The sequence below is a fragment of the Macrosteles quadrilineatus genome, unplaced genomic scaffold (assembly GCF_028750875.1).
Source record: "Macrosteles quadrilineatus isolate MER2022 unplaced genomic scaffold, UCM_ALF_1.0 Scaffold_5__1_contigs__length_97177068, whole genome shotgun sequence".
NCBI lineage: Eukaryota > Metazoa > Arthropoda > Insecta > Hemiptera > Cicadellidae > Macrosteles > Macrosteles quadrilineatus.
In genome coordinates this window covers 18,344,996-18,367,363 of record NW_026542598.1, presented here as the reverse complement: position 1 = coordinate 18,367,363, position 22,368 = coordinate 18,344,996, and the positions used below count along the sequence as shown (strand labels likewise).

Here is a 22,368-nt window from a genome sequence, read left to right as displayed (position 1 = left end):
CAATTAAGTGAACTATTTAAATTCCTATTTGACATATTGTGCCAAAGACAATGGTTTCCTACGCTCTGATGCCAGGTGCTGTATCGTACTGCTCAACGTTGCCAACAATGAACCTTGGCAAGTCTTTCAGCACCGACTTCTCTGGGTTCTCCCTTGGATTGATTAGTCACTTATTTTATATGGTTACATGTTCGATATCGATGTTTTGGCTAATTTTGTCTGAAAAGAGAGCTTTGCGTAAGCGGCGAGAAACGTTAATATCTAAATGAATTTGGTCTGTGGTAAATGCATCATTGAGGATGCTTTGGAGCAACGTTATTCAGCATAGATTTGCAAAGTAAAATTGATCAAAAAGTTCTGGAAAACTGATTGTTTCAATCCTACACGCTCTACTTCAAATGTTGTATTCACCCCATTCCTTCACAAAGTTATTTAATTGTCAACACATGACTAGATTGACATCAACCAGTTGTGGACGGTATATCATAAAACGTGACTTCCAGAACTTGCATTTACCTATCTGCTATACACTAAACACCCCTAACATTCAAAACTGCGAATATATCTTAGTGCAATACGTATCTGCTAATCGTAAGATTTATTTTATTAAATTACATAATTGGAAGATCCTTAAGCTACATATACATTGTGGTTCCTCACATTAAAATAAAATTAATGCATTTTAAACTTTTTTACTTTTTAAGTCATTAATTGTACCCCCACGGAAACTTTTTAGGCATAACATCCTGCATCTTATGTGCCTTTCAGTTAAGTGAGGCAGTTTTCCCAAGGTTTCTGGCAATGGAGCTCGGTTGTCAAAGTTAGTTTGTATCAATCAATAGACAGCTTACCGCAATCCAATTGTTCGCTTACGCAAGGGTGTCGAGCGCTCCACTCAGACTCAGAGCCGCTTAGCCTTTGATGTACGTTTAGAACTAAATGGTGAAGACTGAGTGAAATACCCAGGTCATAGTTGAAATCTCGAAATGGTAGAGGCTGTATATGTTGAACAATAAGCAAATTTATAACAACGTTGAATTTGATTTGTAATTGTGGAGTCAAAAGCTCTTTGACGATTGAAATTAATCAATAGCCCGATGTTAAGTTAAAAAAGTAGATTTGTGTCTGAATATTGGGGTGAATATTCTTTTCCTTAGCTAAAATATGCCTTGTTAAGTGATTTTAGTGATAAATTGTGCATACATTTGTACTCGATCGATCTTGTTTTTCTAGGTGTAGTTAAATGACATAAACAGCCATACCCTTAAGATTTTTCGCTTGAATCATTAGTTAATAATTGTTACTTAAAAACTTATAGAACGAATAAGATAATAAACTAGTTAAAGAACCACAGTTATTATAATTCTAGGAAAGTAGAGATAGTGTCGTGATGCGCCAGATATAATGCAGAGACCCATAATATTTGTCTAGAGCACCCATTATCAGGCCAAATAAAATTAACTTGGAAAACGATAAACTATCGAATTAAACAGGTCACACCGTTTTAATGAGTTAATCGTTTAGACAGCTACGCACATTCAGTTACATATTTTGAGCTGAACATTAGTGTATGGTGAATATATCGATGTAAAACTACCTGTGTAGTTGTTGTACTGACTTATATCAGCTGTTTTTAGTAATTAAGGTTTATTAAAAGTCACTTGATCAAGGACAAAGCACGCATCATCTGCACTGTCCCCAATCGGTTCTGGAGACTCTTCATACAGGGGACTGTGACAGCTGTGACTGAACCTGTTAAATAATTTGAAACCCTAATCTGAATTCAAAGAAAATAATTTTACTACACTGTGTAGTAAGGAAAGTGTTTTGTTTCTAAAGTAAAAATAGATGTGTAACTATTTCATACAGCAGACTAAAGAACAGCACTATTCTTTCGCGTTCTCCCCTCGTTGCGAAGCACAGTTATAGCAGCTCGCTTTATATTTACTTGCACTTGTTACCTATTTACATGCACAACCATTAACGTGCTCAAAATTTATAGTTTGGGAATAAGTTTTAAGCATTTCAACCTACCTATGTGTTAACTCATAAAACTGAGACTACTTCCGCGTACAATTTTTATTTTTTTTTTATTTGAATTTTTACTCCATCTGGGCACAGTTCCGAAAAGAACTGAAAAGAAATAACAGTTCCATATAAAATATCGATTCAAATATTTCAGTCGTAATATTTAATGTAAAAAAATATTTTTTTTTTTAAGGGTCTTTCAAGTAGAGTACCAACCGCCACTCATTTACAGTGCGCTGCTGCTGCGTTTATGTTAGACTAGCAGAGTACCCGTCCTTCGTACGGGGTTGGCATATAAGTATAAAATGCTTATTGCAGTTATACTCAAGCTTTGCATTTTCAATGGGGCGGACACAGTTTGATAAAATTTGCTTCTTTAAATTAACGGTATACTATAGTATTACACATCTACCATAGCCATAATGTTCTACCACTTGACCTAAACAATAAAGAAAAATTATTTATTAAAAATTCGCAAAATATCACAAATTTTTCATGAAATTAAAAACATAAACAACTGTAAACAATCCTATTTTGACAGTTCTCATTGCGTATCACAGCTTTTTGTTGCTGCTTAGTTCAAATTAGCTGTTTTCATAAATGCAAAGGAAAAAATAATAGTGCTGCACTCTGTTGGTAAATCTTATAACTTTTTAATTGCATATCATAGAACCAATTTTTTTAGTTGAAACAGCTGACAAAATACATTAATTCCCTTTAAATATGAAAACTCATAAGGTTAACATGGGTAACTACAGAGCCACTGGGGCGGAGCCCGAAATGATTTTTGAGATAAGAATATGCCTATATGTTAATCGGGAATGTGAGCTATCATCATGCAAAATTTCAGCCCGATCCGTCCGGTAGCTAACGCGTGATTGAACTTCAAACAAACAAACAAACACACAAACTTTCACATTTATAATATTAGTAAGATTGGTGTAGTTCAGTAGTTAAGTTTGAATTATGAAACTTATAAAAAGAGAGGACAGTACGAATTAAATTGACGTTTTTGTAAATTTATCTCCTAATCAAATTGCATATCAACATTGGTTTTTATAAATTGTTAGCTTATTTGATAATACACTAACCTTACCTAACCACCGCAGCACAGTGTAAAATCTCATCTCCTTGAAAAACCTCCAATGGATATTTATATTACGTTAAAACTATATGCAATACGAACAAAAACGAATACTTCATCCAAGCATCCGATATTATATCGTAGGTTTCTGCGCAACTGTACCCCCAAAATCCAATTAGATCCAGAGAAGATATTTAATTTAAATCATAACACTAATTTTAAACTAACATTGGTTCGTCAACTATTACATATTTCTGAATACATATACTAAGAGAGCTATTATACTAATCAATAGTGTTTAAGTAAATCATTTTAATTCAAGCAACGTTGATGCCAAAGACATAACTTTAACACAAATTTATAACATGAATGTCGATTCAACAACCTGGTAGTGAATAAAAGTTGGAAAACCACAGACAAGTGGAGATGGTGTCGTGATGCGACATTTGTGACAGATGTAATGCAGAGACAAGCTCGTCCCTCATGTCCCTGAGGTTGCATGCAGAATATACTTGAACTATAACACATAGGTGCAACTTATTACAACAGCCATGCTGTTGGAATTAACATAAAATTTTTCCAACGTATTCAAATTTTGATATACAATTAATGTAGATAAAACTTTAGTACTGATGTAATGGTAATTTTCTAAAGTAATATCAAACTAATATTTTAGTTTTACAGTAATTATTATGTGAACAAGAACTGTTGTTGGGTAACGAACTTTAATTATGTTAAAAGTATTGAACATAATTGAACCTACCCCTTCGTTAGTAACCATGTGTGTTTTAAATTTATTTGTGTAAACGTCTTAGTGTGATTATTGAAGTATTCCAATACGAGAAAACAGAACTAAAATGTAAAATTTGCTGTACTGAATGGTAACTGTTATGATGTGTGATATACCTCTGCTCAATGAAAGAGCCGTTAAGTTTCTCTCAGCCAATGATGTCTACAATGTCGTCAACAAAACTACACCTCCTGTGGGCGTCTTGTTTGAATTTATTACCACGTTGGACCTAATAATGCAACTAGGAAAGCCATTCTCATTCGAGGGGTTTAGCTAGAAAAGTAGTCATCAAGTAAACGTTTATTATCACATTTACAAACTCACTGATTTGGCACTGAGACAACGCTGTTACTGTAGGAGTTTTTGTCCCTATTATAACCAAACAGATATATTCTCTCTGTGGCGAGTCTCTCTCAATGATGTGGCCCGGTGACGTCACCAAGTCCACGCTGTTACTCTAGGAGTTTTTGTCCCTATTATAACCAAACAGATATATTCTCTCTGTGGCGAGTCTCTCAATGATGTGGCCCGGTGACGTCACCAAGTCCACGCTGTTACTCTAGGAGTTTCTGTCCCTATTATAACCAAACAGATATATTCTCTCTGTGGCGAGTCTCTCAATGATGTGGCCCGGTGACGTCACCAAGTCCACGCTGTTACTCTAGGAGTTTTTGTCCCTATTATAACCAAACAGATATATTCTCTCTGTGGCGAGTCTCTCTCAATGATGTGGCCCGGTGACGTCACCAAGTCCACGCTGTTACTCTAGGAGTTTTTGTCCCTATTATAACCAAACAGATATATTCTCTCTGTGGCGAGTCTCTCAATGATGTGGCCCGGTGACGTCACCAAGTCTACGCTGTTACTGTGGGAGTTTCTGTCCCTATTATAACCATACACATATATTCTCTCTGTGGCGTGTCTCTCTCAATGATGTGGGGCACGGTGACGTCACCAAGTCTACGCTGTTACTGTGGGAGTTTCTGTCCCTATTATAACCATACATATATATTCTCTCTGTGACGTGTCTCTCTCAATGATGTGGCCCGGGGACGTTACCAAGTCTACGCTGTTACTGTGGTAATTTCTGTCCCCATTATAACCATACACATATTATTTCTCCAGCTACATTAACGATCTGTAAAGTGTCTCTCTCAATGATCTGGTCCAGGTGACGTCACCAAGTCCACGCTGTTACTGTGGGAGTTTCTGTCCCCATTATAACCATACACATATATTTTCTCCAGCTACATTAACGATCTGTGAAGTGTCTCACCCAATGACGTGGCTCGGTGACGTCACCAGGTCTACGCTGATACTGTGGGAGTATCTTCTCTACTTTAACCATACACATATATTTTATCCAGCTACATTAACGATCTGTGAAGTGTCTCTCTCTCTCTCTCTCTCAATGATGTGGCCCGGTGACGTCACTAAGTCCCCGCTGTTACTGTAGGAGTTTCTTCTCTACTATAACCATACCCATATATTTTATCCAGCTACATTAACGATCTGTGAAGTGTCTATCTCAATGATGTGGTCTAGGTGACGTCACTAAGTCTACGCTGTTACTGTGGGAGTTTCTTCTCTACTACAACCATACACATATATTTTATCCAGCTACATTAACGATCTGTGAAGTGTCTCACTCAATGATGTAACCCGGTGACGTTACCAAGTACTGTTACTGTCGGAGTTTTTGTCCCCATTATAACCATACACATATATTTTCTCCAGTTATATTAACGATCTGTGAAGTGTCTCTCTCTCTCTCAATGATGTGGCCCGGTGACGTCACCAAGTCTACGCTGTTACTGTGGGAGTTCCTGTCCCCATTATAACCAAACACATATATTTTATCCAGCTTTATTAACGATCTGTGAAGTGTCTCTCTCAATGATGTGGCCCGGTGACGTCACCAAGTCTACGCTTTTACTGTGGGTGTTTCTGTCCCCATTATAACCATACACATATATTTTATCCAGATACATTAACGATCTGTGAAGTGTACCTCTCAATGATGTGGCCCGGTGACGTCACCAAGTCTACGCTGTTACTGTGGGAGTTTCTGTCCCCATTATAACCACACACATATATTCTCTCCAGCTTCATTAACGATCTGTGAAGTGTCTCTCTCAATGATGTGGCCCGGTGACGTCACCAAGTCTACGCTGTTACTGTGGGAGTTTCTGTCCCCATTATAACCATACACATATATTCTCTCTAGCTCCATTAACGATCTGTGAAGTGTCTCTCTCAATTATGTGGCCCGGTGACGTCACCAAGTCTACTCTGTTACTGTGGGAGTTTCTTCTCTACTATAACCATACACATATATTTTCTCCAGCTACGTTAACGATCTGTGAAGTGTCTCTCTCAATGATGTGGCCCGGTGACGTAACCAAGTCTACGCTGTTACTTTGGGAGTTTCTTCTCTACTATAGCCATAAACATATATTTTCTCCAGCTACACTAACGATCTGTGAAGTGTCTCTCTCATTGATGTGGCCCGGTGACGTAATCAAGTCTACGCTGTTACTTTGGGAGTTTCTTCTCTACTATAGCCATAAACATATATTTTCTCCAGCTACATTAACGATCTGTGAAGTGTCTCTCTCCATGATGTGGTCCAGGTGACGTCACCAAGTCTACGCTGTTACTGTGGGAGTTTCTGTCCCCACTATAACCATACACATATATTCTCTCCAGCTACATAACGATCTGTAAAGTATCTCTCTCGTGGGAATTTCTGTCCCCATTATAACCATACACATATATTCTCTCCAGCTCCAGCATAAACTCCAGCTTAACGATCTGTGAAGTGACTCTCTCAATGATGTGGCCCGGTGACGTCACCAAGTCTACGCTGTTACTCTAGGAGTTTCTGTCCCCATTATAACCAAACACATATATTTTATCCAGCTACATTAACGATCTGTGAAGTGTCTCTCTCAATGATGTGGCCCGGTGACGTCACCAAGTCTACGCTGTTACTGTGGGCGTCTCCGTTACCATCCAAAACAAGCATCACTTGGCGAGCTGCCATCGAGTATCAGTCTTCTTATTTATAAAGTAGTCCATCTCTTTGCGTCACTTGCATATTTCAGTTTCCTACTTCCACGGTCGCGCGGAATCGTTTTCGGCTACAGGTTCTCTTTGGTAGATTTTACGATGATTATTAAAAATATATGTGAGTTATTAGAACCATTAACTACAATAAGACTACACAATTTGGTAAATGAAGATAATACCTTAGTATGTGAAATATTTTGACCCATTCTCTTGTTTTAAAAAAGAATTTGTCTAAAATAATAATTTTATCTTTTTTTATTCATAACTCGTGTAGTTTATATTTTCCCCAATTTAATATTAGCGTATCAAAGTTTAAGGTTATCAAAGACAATGTAAAGGTAATATTTCGATGATATTCTTCTTCAACCATACAAACGCTTATTGTAAAAACCTGTATCTGAATCTAGCTTGTATCTGAACTTAGCTAATAACAACATTTTCAAACTCTTTACTAGAATGGATTTCTTCTAACTCATATATTTCTAGGGCTTATAAATTAACAATGTTGCTGTCATTCTCAGAATAAAATAATAATAGGGTTTCACCAAAATCCTTTGAAGATGGGCCAAAGGGATGACTGAACCTTCGGTTCATGTAACTGCCACCAGTATAATCATAAACCATTTTATATATTCATATAGCAATAATCATACAGAAAACATGATAACAAATTTAAACATAATTTTTAGACTAAATGGTGTCTAATTTAGTGTAGCCCTAATTTATCATTATAAGGAGGATCAAACTAGTCCTTAGCTAAGATAAATTCTTAGCTAGGATAATAACTTATTTCAACCAACAAATTTGTAAGTATGCACTAGTATCCAAACATATAATATGGTTAGAAAGAATAAACCCCAAATTTCGGGAAATTAACCTTTATGTGGCACTGTATAGTGCATATTAGTCGATTGCAACGGTTTAAAACAATGGTAAAATACCCCCGCTGCAGCAAACCTGGAGACTATGCGAATTTCAATCTACCTGGCTGGAATTCCACTAAATAATTCCCTTAAAATTGTCAGATTTATTTTTTATTTAAATATCATTAATATTAATGAGTACTTAGGTTTGCTGCTACAGGGAAGAAAATATGGGGTTTTTTAAAATATTGATAGCTTAGTATGAAGTATACAAAATTTAAAAATTTCATTAAAATATGTCTATAGACAAGCAAGCTACATCAGTGTATTTTTATTCTTTATAAGAATAACTTGGTAATTTTAAATTTACACTATTTTGGGATATTTTCCGTGACCGTTAGGCATACAACAATGCTTCAATATACTAAATTATAATTTTTTTTAGCTCTACGAAATGGTTTGGAAAGAAATTGCAAAATTTTATGTTTTCAGAGTGAAAAATGAGAAAAGCCCATTTTTACCCCATTAAACCCCACATAAACTGTTCCCATAGTCCGATCATGCTGGTTCACGAAGTTAAACACTCATACTGTTTACTTACAAGACAGTAAAAACATATAAAAGATGGTAAGTGGGGATCGACTTCGATTGGACACTCCAATCATTATCAGACCCAATAGGCAAAATCTATTTGAATTTGGGATGGCATAAATATTTCAAGGAAAAAGCAAGAGAAAACCCGGACAATTTAATACTGTATACTAAAAGAAAATTTGAACTAACTCTGTGCTGCATTTCATGAACAATCGTTAAAAAGAGCCGATTTTCAAACTACGGAAACATAGGAAATTTATAGAACTCCACCAAGTTGAAGAAATAGGAATATGTAATGTAGTTCAGAATAACGCCTGTAATACTTCGCAAATTACTCGAAATTTGAGCAACAGGTACACTAGTCTATAAAATGCATAAATTACATACACAATAAATACCAATACACTGTTAAATAGTACTATATTTAATAGAAGACTTTTTAATACCTTGAATCGTAGTTTAAATTTGTAAAAAGATATTTAAAAAGAAACTTTGGAAAAATACGCTTTCTTCCCAACGTCTTATAACACGACGTGGTACATGGAACTAAACGTAAATAATAAACTATCCTATATTTATTATGTTTTTTAATTTATCAAATTAATATTTCTGTTACAGCAAGATGGTTCAATAAAGAGTTAAGTGGCGACACAGCAGTGTTGAGGCGTGTAATCTGCAAGTGTACAAGCCAATATCCTGTGTTAGCTTGGCCATAACTCTGCTAACGGCATATCCACCCTAACAGAGCCATTAAAGTCCTCGGCTCCCGTATAATGACGTTTAACTTGATGGAACCTTCTTAGAGTGGTGAATTTATAATATGTTGCAAACATTTCGTACTCAACAGATAATTCTGTAGAAAGGTTGCATACGTGTTTACAACAGTGTTTTAAACAGCCTCTAAGTCTTCTGTATTCTAAAATTTGAAGAAAATGATTTTTAACTAAAAATAATGAAGAATAATATTGACTATAATAGATAACAGAATTGATGTATTCAATTTTGTGCAGTTGATCAACAATTGTTTGTGACTAAAGTGCATCTCATTCTTCAATCATTTGACCGTCCTTTTATCACTCTGAATACGAAAATACCTCACTTTTGCTCAGCTGAACTTCTTTCTCCGAATTTCCGATCCATTAAAATTTATAATTTACTTGTCTTAAATATTATGTTTCCTATCCCACACTAGTTTTTTTGCTGTGCAACCAAAAAGCTTTGGGTGGTTATTTGATCGTGATGAGATGGATCGATATATACTCGTCAAGTAAATCCCAGGTCAGGACTAGTAGTGAAATATACTGTTATTGGCAAACATGTTTGCATGGTAAGAAAGTATCCTTAGCTCTTTAGTGAAAAGATAGTTATCGCTATAAATTGAACCAAGCTACAGGGTATTCTCATCATTGGACTTGTTTTAGTGAATGATCTTTGATAGAAATCTTATCTCAACCAGTAAAAAAGCTATTCAAGTCATCCATTGTAGCATAGCATTTTCTAGAACAAATTAGACACTATATACCAGCTGTAGCCAAATAATTGATAGGTTACTAGCATTATGTGGTTCAGTCTAAAATGCTATCATTTGTCTCAGTTTGTATGTTTTGTTTTTTAACTGGGAAAGTTGCTATTGTATAAATATGAAGTGGTTAAAAAATAAAGTTCTCACCGTTTTTTTGGTCAAAAAGTTTAGGTATTAAAAATGAATAAGTAACTTACATCAGTGTACTTGCTCTATCCAAATACAGTGACTTTCACCCCAAAAGTGGCCAAGACTTTACCATGAGAATGGAATGTCTAGCTACGCATGGTCATAAAGCAATACACCTTGCAATAATTTGTATCCTAAAATTCTTCAACACACAATTTTATCTTCGTAAATCCTAATTCCATTCAAATATCTGAACACGAATGGCAGGTTAAGCAAGTAATGTAACGGTATGTTTTGGTGAGAGTTTGTGGGGTGCAGGCTGGGTGGGAGGGTGGAATAGTGGTAGTTTACCACACGCCTCTGATCAACATACTGTACTGCGATATGCTTCATCAACACTCATGGTGTATTTATGCAGCTGTAACTGCTCATCAATATACCGTCAGCATCGAAACAAGTTAATTCCCACTATTGTCAATTGGTGCAAGAGAAGTTGCTCTTCTTTATAGTGTTTCTTTTTATGATTATTATTATTCGGCCGCTGATGCTCATTCCCCACTATATTTTTATTCCATGGAAGGAAGGCAACATATGTTTCGTACTTAGAAAACAACACCCGTCTTTAATGCATTTCCAGATGAAGATGAGTAAGATGAATATTAGATGGTGGCTAAATTTTCAACGAGCACCTGTGGTGTCCAACCGAACTCAAAGTTGTTCTCAAACTACCATGAATTTCATTTGATATTACCACATTCAATTTAAGATACAGTATGCACCTAATATATTAATCAGAATTCCGTTCATCTATGTTTTGTTTTGTTTTTATATTTGATGGGTTGTCCAATATTTACCCCCAAAATCCCTCGTTTGCAAATGTATCCAGTCGTTACAATCGTTAGAAGCATTCTATTACATGGTTTAAGCATATTTCTCCAAATAATGTACTAATAATATTTAGTTGCTGTTACGTCAGTTCAAGTTCACTAGATACATGGGTCTATGTGTGTAATACATTAGACACCATTATCTGACCTCGATGTGGTCCTGTTAGCTACAGACACATGTCTCAACCCCTGGGAACCAACCAATGTGTCTCCCACCATTTTTTACGTCCAATAAATGCCAGACATTTATAAAGATTTCACTCCTTTTTCAATTTTTGTAATGTTATAAATCTAGTAAGTCTGTATCATAGTCCCATCAGATATAGTGACGACATTCTTATATTTTTTCGAGAATGTAAAGTAATAGCTTTTAGGTGTGATTTATGATTTACAATGAAGACTGGTGCACGTCACACATTTATGACAAACCTCCAAGAATTCTGGATATTAATACAGCAACAGAACAGTTCAAATAAAAGTGTCTACCCATTATCTGTCTTTTCCCAAAAAACTTCAAAGTTTTTGTTTTATTATTGGAGTTGAATAAAATGAATAAAACTGCAATAACATTAACAAAATATTAGCAAAATATACTATAGACCTTTCTGATGATTCTTAACATCGTAAAATATCATTTAATAAAAATTTCACATGAATGAACGTGTTAATATTGATTTTAGTTTTGACCAAATTTCGAATTGAAAATGAAGCATAATTTTATTTTAAAGGTTACGCATCGATCTCTATTATTACTACTTAGAGATCGATGGGGTTACGTGTTATTAAATATGCATTGGAAGGTTGATCTTTCTTTTACTCGTCTAGTTAAATTAAACTTATCTTTATTGCTTCTTTTTGTTTTTTATATATTATAAATCAAATTAAATATTATAATTTATTCGTCTATTGATTTTTACAATTTAAAGTACATACAAACATGACAAACAGTCCTATTAGTTTTAAATAGCGCTATTTAACTAATATCGGTTTGCTGTTACCGGTTGAACGGTATGCTACGTTTATGAGGTATGGACGAAATAAAATAACGTACTCAATTGAGGAATTAATTACTTAGAATTTTTTACGTTTGACATATATTTGCAATAATAATATTCCCTTTGTGCCTTTATAAATCTTGTTTGAGCGTTATTTTATATCCCACGTCAAGGCAAATTTTCCATCCTGGCTGAAAATGAAATATGTTTCTACAGGTTTCCTCTAGAGACCTAATAATATAAACAAAATATTCTACAAAATCTCATCCTACTCACTTTGGATCGAATGACGTGCCCATGTTTTACAATGTATCTCAAAAATATTTTAGACATGTATTTCACTTTTTTCTCGACAAAAAATAATAATGAAAATGACATTTTAATTTATTGTTTTCATTCGGCATGATTACATTATCTATACTGTATAATATGAAAATTGTTTACAGTTCAAAATAACAAACGTAAATATCAGTCCGCTTCTTTCAAGCTAGAGATAAAGACACCGCAACTAGTACGTTAATAACAACTTACTTATACCTCCAACGTCGTTTCCCCGTTTATGTATTATGTATATGGTTGTTATTTGTGTTAGAAATCTGGTTTTAGGACGTTATATCCGTTTTTAAAGAATTATTGCAGATATTTTTTATATCTGGTTGCCAAATTAAATCTTCACGACGTTTTGGAATTCGGAAGGACTCTGTATCTTCTTGGGAAGGATACTACAACTTGATCTTTATGTCCTATCTTTACATCCTAGGACGCTCGGATCTAGTTCGAACCCGTTTACTTATTACTTCAGACTAGGCCTTGTCCTGACAATTCCATTGGTGATTGGCGGAATTCGAACCCTGATCTCAGGGACCGAAGCCCCGCGCTGTTTAGACCAGCTCGCTCCCAAGAACGTAATTATTGAATTTGAGATTAAAAGATTAGTACACACACTAGACAAAGCCGGGTTAAACAACCGCTAAAAAGGGTAAGGACAGTCAAATAAAAATAAAAATTGAAATAAAAACTAAATCCCCCGCCCACAGCAAACCTGCAGACTAAGTGAATTTCTATTTGCTAGATTAATTTTTCACAAAAATATCTCCTTAAAAAGGTCATATTTATTGCTTATTCGAAAAACGCTAGTTTTGCTGCTAGAGGGTAGGCAGTAAAGTGTACTTTTAGTGAAATGTTAATCGTTTAGAACTAAATAAACCATAAACAAGAAAACTACAACAATTTATTATCCCATAATCCATTTACTTGTTTGTGAACTCGTTGGAATTAATGGACGTTTACACGTTACTACCGAATAATTTCTTGATCAGGATTGTACGTGTTACAAAGTATAAAATAAAAAATCCCTTTCTAATGAGACTAAAAACACATTTTTAAGCTCAGTTTTAAGTGTTGTTAGACTTTTTTCCTTACTAAATTTCCCCGAAATCAGATCAATTTACTTGAGATATCGTACCATTCATATACTGTATCTATGAATAGCACGATAGCTTGAGTATGTGTAAGTGAAGGGACCTCAAAACGAAAATTTTAAACATACACCAAGTTTTAACTAAAGGAAAAAGTATTTACCACAAGAAACTCATAGTCCAAAGCTGGCATACTATCGTTAATTATGATTTTATTATAGGTAAACCAACATCTTATGTGCTATAAAGGCAGAAGTGTGTATGTTAGCTCTAAGCCTCCATCAATAAGCTGTTAGTAGACATATTACTCAGCCTAACGCAGAGGTATTGGCATTTATATATGTAGATTGCCGGTAAGCATTCCATCTCGTTCAATATCACCGGAGCAGCATTTAAATATTAGATTCACTACGGCTGCAAAACTTCTTGGCTTTACTGAAGCACTTTAATAATGAATAATTTTACTCTCACTATCAACGAATTAGCTTGATGATGTAAAGATACGATAACAATTTTTTTTTTATTTGCAAAATCAAACGTGCACTATTGAGTACACAAGTCTTTTTTTCTACAGTGCTACTTTATTTTCTATTTTACTGAGCAAACCTTGTATTTATAATAAATATTGAAGACATATTTAAGTATTCAATCGAAAATTACCTGTTTAAATGTTAACGTATTTACTATCAACCTAAAAATCTCAATATGTTTATGAATTTAAACATACAATTTATAAACGCAACATACACCCATTTATCCTTGATTTGGTGACTATAATTACTACGATTTTGATCACGTGTTTCTTAAACTAAATAAACGTTACTGAGTTTTTTGTACAATTGTATACGATTCAAAATAGTTCAGTATTGTTATATAATCGCCTTCGAGACTTATGTAAAAATATAAATGTTGTTAAAATCATAAAGATAAGGATGCACAAATGAATTTTACTTTAAAACTCAATTTATACTAGCAGCAAGGGCTATAAATTGATACCATTGTCCAAATAAAACAGCCCTTGCCAAATAGATTTCCTTCAAAACAACCGGCCGTGGTTCTCATATTTATGTGTTTAGTTCAGCCGCATTTATTCTGCATTCGCAGCGCTGAGAGACTTCTTTACTCGGTATTTTCTAGCATTCAGATTAAACCTAAATTACATATTTTCAACATATTGTGTTGGGAAATCATGGATCAATTGATACAATTATTTACAGATTCTTTTAGTTTTACGTAAGTGATAAAACATAATAATAGCTAAGATAAGACTATGAGAAGTTAATCCTTCTAAAGCAAAATCCTTCCCTGACATCATATTCTTTGGTAAAAAGCATCAGATAATATCTAGGTGCATAACCAAACAAAAAAAACCATACCACTAAGATAATCACAAAATGGAGTGGAGGATAAATTCTTTTGTAGACATGTCATTTTTTATCTGGTCTAAGCTATATTAAGCTGATCTTAAATATATATTGTTTGACTTTTGACAAAGATTAAAGTTTTTTTTAACAAGTAATATAGGGTGGAATGCAATACAGCCTAGTATATATCACAAACCAGAAAACATCCTGAGACAAAAAAAATACATGTAAAATACATGAAAACTCGTAAATCCGTAAATTTCTCAAACAGGATTACTCTATTATGACACACAATCGTCGCTGTGTTTTTGTGTTCCTAAAAAGATAATCGTTGTAACTCAATTTTTTTCAGTATAAAAGTGACGCAAGCAGAACAATAGCGGTCGGCCAAGTTTGAGACCAAAGCGGGTTTATTTGTGGCGCAGTGGACCGATGATGCCCAATCGGAAAATCGCGCCAACCGGCGACAATCGCTTAGATTAGATCAGCAACGGAGCCAACCGTCGACAATGAGGCAATTGTCACCACCAGTCTCACATCTTCATAGCCTCGGCGCCTCACAGATAACCACAGCAGCACATAGTCTCATATAACCAACCATCGACAATGAGGCAATTGTCACTACCAGTCTCACAATTCATAGCCTCGGCGCCTCACAGATAACCACAGCATCACATAGTCTCATAGAATCAACCCTCGACAATGAGGCAATTGTCACCACCAGTCTCACAATTCATAGCCTCTCCGCCTCACAGATAACCACAGCATCACATAGTCTCATAGAATCAACCCTCGACAATGAGGCAATTGTCACCACCAGTCTCACAATTCATAGCCTCGGCGCTTCACAGATAACCACAGCATCACATAGTCTCATAGAACCAAAAATCGATTGCCTCATTGTCACCACCAATGAAACAGCAAAACATAGTCGAACAGAGCTAACCCTTGACAATGAGACAATTTTCATAGCAATCCTCATGGCTTCATGACATCAACGTCTCATAATAACGCATTACATAGCCTCACAGTTCAATGAGGCAATTTGCAGTCAATCAATTGGCAATCATTACACCTCAAAGTCGCACAGCCTCATAGCCTCATCTGGCCTCACAGTTCATGGCCTAAAAGTTTTAGAGCCTCAAGCATTACAATACCTTTTAGGAGCGAAAATATCAAATTTGCAATTTTAAAATTCAATACGCTACGGAAAATTCTGATCTTTTTTACGTTAAAATATAAGGAATGAGGTGAAATCGCAATCATCTAAACAGGGAATTTAACGGGGAGGAGATGGAGCGTTAGGTTGGTTGAGCACTGCAAACTATACTACACGAATAGGAAGGTCTGAGGAGGCAAGGTACGTCAAACCAGCAGAAACATTTTCAAATGTCTCACTATTAATAAGAAAAGAGAAAGCCAAATATATTTCATGCCGCAAAAATAACCATCTGGAGGGGGACTCCCGTTTTCTATTTTTACTCGCATGAATGGACTATCCTGTTTGGATTTATGCTGAAAGTTTTATTTTCAACTTGACAATGGTGTAATAAAACTCCCTCGGTTTACTTAAGCTTATTGAATACAGCACATAGATATTGTTCATATTGGTAAGGTTATTTGATAAAATCTAAGAAGAAATTGTTGCTTTTACTTTAATCTTAACAAACACCACAAACCGTAACATAAGTATGCATCATCTCTCCCCCCGCAAAAACAGGTCGGCAATTTAAACCTGTGGTGACAACAGCTGATGGTTTTTAAGTTTTTTACAACATAATCTATAACCACGACGGGCATTCAAGGCTACCGATATAAACCAAAAAAATTGCAAGATGTTCGTCAAAAAACTTATTGAATCTGATTGACTCATTCCCTTGAAAAACCCGATTCACTAGTTGAATTTTCAAGCTAGTTGATTGGTAGATATTTTTAAGCATCACTGAGGCCTGATTTCAGAAAAAAACCCTGGCTTTTAAAAAAACTTAGCTACACGTTTCCCTACTTTTAATAACTTAACATTTCCTTACTATTTTTCATTAATTTGTTTTAAAATTACACACATGCTGTTGTGCCCTTGTCAATATTTGTTTATTTACATAAATAGTAATGCTACTATCTTATTTGTTACAATGGAGAAGGTTTTATTTCATTGTTTTATACCTACAACCATTTCAGTATCCCACTGATACGCACTGGTTCTCAACCACTATGCAGGCTTATTTCCTGTCGGCTGATTAGGTACAAAATTGCTTTCTTTGAACCTTTGCATTGTTTAAGTTAGTGAAAACTTATTTTCAGTTCATTTTTATTTTGTGCGTTTTACAAATTTGCACTGATTGTTTCTCTAGAAGCAGGCCCTATGCTTTTTGTTTTGTTTTTTTGGATAAACTACATTTTATTTTATTTAACCATTGTATTTAAGATAAAAGGGTAGACATCCTATTTTTTTTATAAAATAGTATCCAATCCAATTTTCAACTAAAAAAGATCCCAGTTTAATAGACAGAGCGAGTTAATGACATTTTTCCCTCAGTATTTTATAATTATTTAAATACAAATATTTATGCTAAATTAATCTTTTAGTTTAGCTTTGTTAAAAGCGTATAATGGAACACAGAATTTAACAACAGTGCATTCAGTCTAAGGCTTAGTTAAATTACGTTAATTTTGATACTAAAACTTCCTACGACTTCAACATGGGAATGGAATAAATTTTCTAAATCTATCCAATGCGAAAAGTTTTTGTTCAAACCATTCCATGGATTTGATACACACATTCACTTTTAATACACTGTCGTGAGATTTAAGATTACGAAGTTCGATTAAGTCTGATGATTTGACCCACTATAGCTAAATTCCATGAACGTATATTGGTATTAGGGAGCTGAATACTCTACAAGCCCGGTAGATGTATTTTAGTATGCAATTTAGCAGCTTCAAAGCCTTGTGGTTATTGCCTATCAACCACTTCTCAAACACTCCAATATTCTTCCGAACATGGTTTTGAGTAAATGCTATATAATACATCATTGTAATACTCTATTGGCATTACCATTGCATAATACAATAAGACCTCTTTTACATGGTTCCTATTAGTACGGACGTTGATTAATTCGAACCACTATTTAACAGTATAGTAGCATTTACTATTGAACCCTCATTCAATAGTCATAGATAGTAGTCTACCAAATGGCATACAGCTGCTAAGAATGCACCTCAGTATTACTCAGTTTTCTTTTTCAGTTTGCGGTAGCTTGCTGATTTTTACAAGGGGATATTTTTTAGCAAGGGGATACCAAATTGACCGGAAACAACACTACTTTTCTTCGTGTTTATTTTATTTTATCACAATTTCCATTCATTGCCAAACTTAAAATCACAATTATTTCGTATTGATGAGGGTTTCATGAACTGTCCTCGTGGAGGCTGAAATTAATATTTAGCATACTTTGGTTATATTATACGTTCTTACCACTATTTCATTAATATTGGGAATATAAGGGTGGCGAAAATTACTAATTAAGGGGATTTTTATGTGCTTATACGATCAGAAATTGTAATCTAGATAAAGAATGAAAAAGCAATTTAGGTAAAATCAGATCAATGTTGCCTTTTCAAACAGACTAACGTTAAAAAAAAACCTTTTATAATTCATAAACTCCTAAATAGCGTTTAACGTTGATACAGAGGGTACGTTTACGACATCCATCTTGGTTAATGATCATACATTCTCGAAGAGGAGTAAGTGGTTATTGATAAGACAAAGTATGGTGATAAGCTGGTGATAAGCGCTAACGTGAACAGCACACCTGGTGACAATATATCGTTCAGAAAAGACGATAAACCCTTAGGAAATATCAGCTGATTGATACAAGAGTGACAATCTTCGACGATTGGGTAGAATAAAGTGATGAAAATTACGTTACCCTTTTTAATTGTCTAGGCAATCGAGGTTGAAAGGGGCTGGCTTCGAGAACCAGGTGCCATTCAGCTTTGGGCTATCAATTAATGATTATGACTAACGTAATTTCAACTTTAAATAGTAGCAAGATTCGGACTAAATAATGAAAAGTGTACACAAACAAACTCAAGTTAAAAGATACAGCACTGACACAATCTTATAAAGAAAAAGACCAGGCATTGAACGTCTGAAATACGTAATTAATGCCCATGGTGTGAAAAAAACTCAGACATATAAAAATGCGAATGTTTCTTAGCACGGAATAGTAGTGCAGATAAATACCTCTTTCTGGAATAAATTTGTGTATTTTGAACTAGCAATTTGTTATATATATTTCTGACCTTGTCCTCTTTTATTTCTGGGAGTTTTCAAATAGTATAGTTTTTTTTTTTTTTTATATCCACCGAGAAAAATTGTGGTTGCGACTTAATTACTTCAACTCAACCGCTACAAATTGTTGTTTTCATAATTAATTCATATTCAACAAATGCTCATCACGAACGCTTGAATGCTGCTTGTGGATTGATTGTTTTCAGCGGTAAATGGCCTATTACGGGAGAGCTTAAGTTTTAATCACAGTGAAATTGGCTACTTAAAATAACGATATAGAAATATTGAATATTTCTTCTTGTAATAGATATTGTTTCGTGATAGGAAATTAGTCATGATTGCTTATGACAAAAGTTTAAAAGTTAAATTATCATTAAGTAAATAAAGATATGTTACTGGAGTAAAAGATTGCTACTGTTATATTATTTAGTTTAAACAGTAAATTTGGAATAAAAACTTACATTTATTTATTTTATTGTTTCATGAAATATGTCAATCCACTGTTTCCCCCCTGTGTCCCTTAAAATGTATAACTTATAATTAACATATATTTAAAACGTAGTACTGTAAAATGTGAACATATTTTATACCCAAATCATATTTTATTGAATTAATTCGCTTTTTATTGGAGCTAGGTTTAACTTTTACAGTGAAATACAATAGTTTAGCAAGTGAACGTTTTACTAAAACTATTAAAATGAACTAAGAATTAAGAAAAGTATTGTAGTTACTTAAAAATATGTAAAATATATATATATATATATATATATATATAAGTGTATATTATTTTAGAATTAACATAAATTTCTTCTTGTTTTTGTGAACTATTTCAGTGTTTAACGTAGAATAAAGAAATAACTGGGATCAAACGGATTTTCGTTGCAAATAGAATCAATCGAAATTTATGGAACTGTTGTTCTAGTAATTAAGGGTGTGACGGTGAAGCTACATTTCAAAACTTGATCTGCTAGAATGGATGGAGACTAAAAGGATTTGTGCCTAGCCAAATGTTGTAGTTAGCCAAATGTTGATTTGAAATAAGTGTTCTGTAAATTTGAAATGGTAAACTTAAACTTTTACAAATACTTTTTTTACATAATTCTGATCATGTTTTAGTTCATTGATTATAACTTACGGGTCATGTCCCCTTTACTGTTGCATATTTTATTCCGACATTTCCTTAATAAATCTATAGGCCTACCAATTGGGTTTGGAAGTTGAAATTTAACATCCGATGACCATCCCGATGATATAAATTAGCATTTTATGGTACATTATGTATTTTCTTGAAGCTACAAAAAAGGCATTAAAAGTTAGTCGAAAAAAGACTAGTGTGGTTCAGTTATATTATATCTATGAGCGAAGAGCAGTCCAAACAGCTAGTAGTTACTTATAAATACTATAGCCTATGATAAATTTGGATGTATTAAGTTTGGTACGAATCTTATCTGTAGTCCTATATAAACTTTAAATCCAAAAGTAAGATAATAATTATTTAAAGACCTCAAATTTACAGTTAAAAACTATTGAAATTAATTGGATTTTTACTACAAAAATTAAAAAGTAAAAAACGCATCAATATGTGTTAGTTCGCAGAAGGCCGACCCGCTAACTTTGTACTTAAGTTGGCCGGAGCGTTGAATATTTTAATAGAAGCCGAGGTTTAGAGTTGGCGCTACAGGCAGTGGATGTATTTATAGCTATCACGAGGCCCTCGGTACGCTGCCTCCTGCAAGGCGTAAAACACCTCCCGAGATCACAATCACAATCACTAACAGCTCAAAAAACCTTTCGGGATAACAATCTCAATATCTGAGACTCCTGATATAATCACGATCACTTAGTATGAAAAACGCTTACCGAGATCACAATCACGACCGCCAAGGGAATAAAACACTTTTCGAGATCTCAATTACAATCACTGGCAGCTAAGTTCTTCACATGTAAAGGTAAATAAAACACCTTCACATTTCGAGATCACAATCACAATCACTGAGTGAGTAACACACCTTTTGAAATCACAACCACAATCACTGAGTGAGTAAAACGCCTTTCGAGATCACAATCACAATCACTGATTGAGTAAAGCACCTTTCGAGATCAAAATCACAATCACTGAGTGAGTAAAACACCTTTAGAGATTACAATCACGATCACTGATTGAGTAAAACACCTTTCGAGATCAAAACCACAATCACTGAGTGAGTAAAACACCTTTAGATATTACAATCAGAATCACTGATTGAGTAAAACACATTTCGAGATCAAAATCACAATCACTGAGTGAGTAAAACACCTTTCGAGATCACAATCACAATCACTGAGTGAGTAAAACACCTTTCGAGATCACAATCACAATCACTGAGTGAGTAAAACACCTTTTGAAATCACAACCACAATCACTGAGTGAGTAAAACACCTTTCGATATCACAATCACAATCACTGAGTGGGGAAAACACCTTTTGAGATCACAATCAAAATCACCTACCGAGATCTCAATCACAACTACTGATGTCGGTAAGATACTACATAGGTAAATATTTTAAGAATGTTTCTTTATCAGTCTAATACTAATTGTAAAAATTGTCAAATTTGCTATGATATTGTTTTGAATTGTAGTAAAAAACTTATTTCCTCAACAGTATTTGCTTATTCATTTTTGCTGTTTACATCAAAATGAATATTATTTTCGTTCAATCAAACCTAACCAAACGGTGATTTGAAAACTTAGCAACTTTACTGAAGTCAGTATGTAAACAATAGTTTTAGTTTATGACATTTCCCTCAAGTTTTAGATATTTTACTCTTCTTTTATAGTTTTTTTGAAAGTCTAATCAATCACTAATTAAATTATTCCACGGAAAATGTTTATAAATGCTCACCTAAATGTCACTGAGAAGCTGCCTTGGTGGTTTTGAAGTTCCAAACACAAACACTCACTTCACTCAACGATCGCCACTTAGGACGCCACTACATGGTGCCGCGCCGCGACACGTCGAGCGCCGACCATCTACTGAGCGTCGCGACGGACGAGGGGAGTGCGTCGTGGGGTGGGTGGAGGCGTCGCTACCCCTACCTGTTCTCACTTTGTTGTAACTAGCCAATGGATGTTAGGGGAAGTTATCGGATCGGCCGATGAGTATGGAGATTTTTCTTTATCATAAATGTGCCTGTTGGTACTGCTTAAGGATATTTTGTGTGTTTACTTCATTGTCATATTTGTGGTTTTGTGGTTCAAACTTTGGCATTGTTAAAATCCTATGTTTGACCACTTGTTAGACAGCATCATTGATCAAAAGCCAAGTGACAAGTGGCTTCTGGATCAAT

The 22,368-nt window shown here is 34.6% G+C and overlaps 1 protein-coding gene across 11 annotated transcripts in view; it reads right to left on the bottom strand.

The window, feature by feature from the left end:
- LOC128994676 (uncharacterized) overlaps window positions 1–22,040 on the bottom strand; it is a 277,042-nt gene extending 255,002 nt beyond the window's left edge. For all 11 annotated transcript variants that reach the window (XM_054419382.1, XM_054419383.1, XM_054419388.1 and 8 more), the window contains exon 1: window positions 21,924–22,040. The gene's annotated coding sequence lies outside the window, so the exon portion shown is untranslated. The remainder of the gene's footprint in view (window positions 1–21,923) is intronic.
- Between the last annotated feature and the right edge of the window lie 328 nt (window positions 22,041–22,368).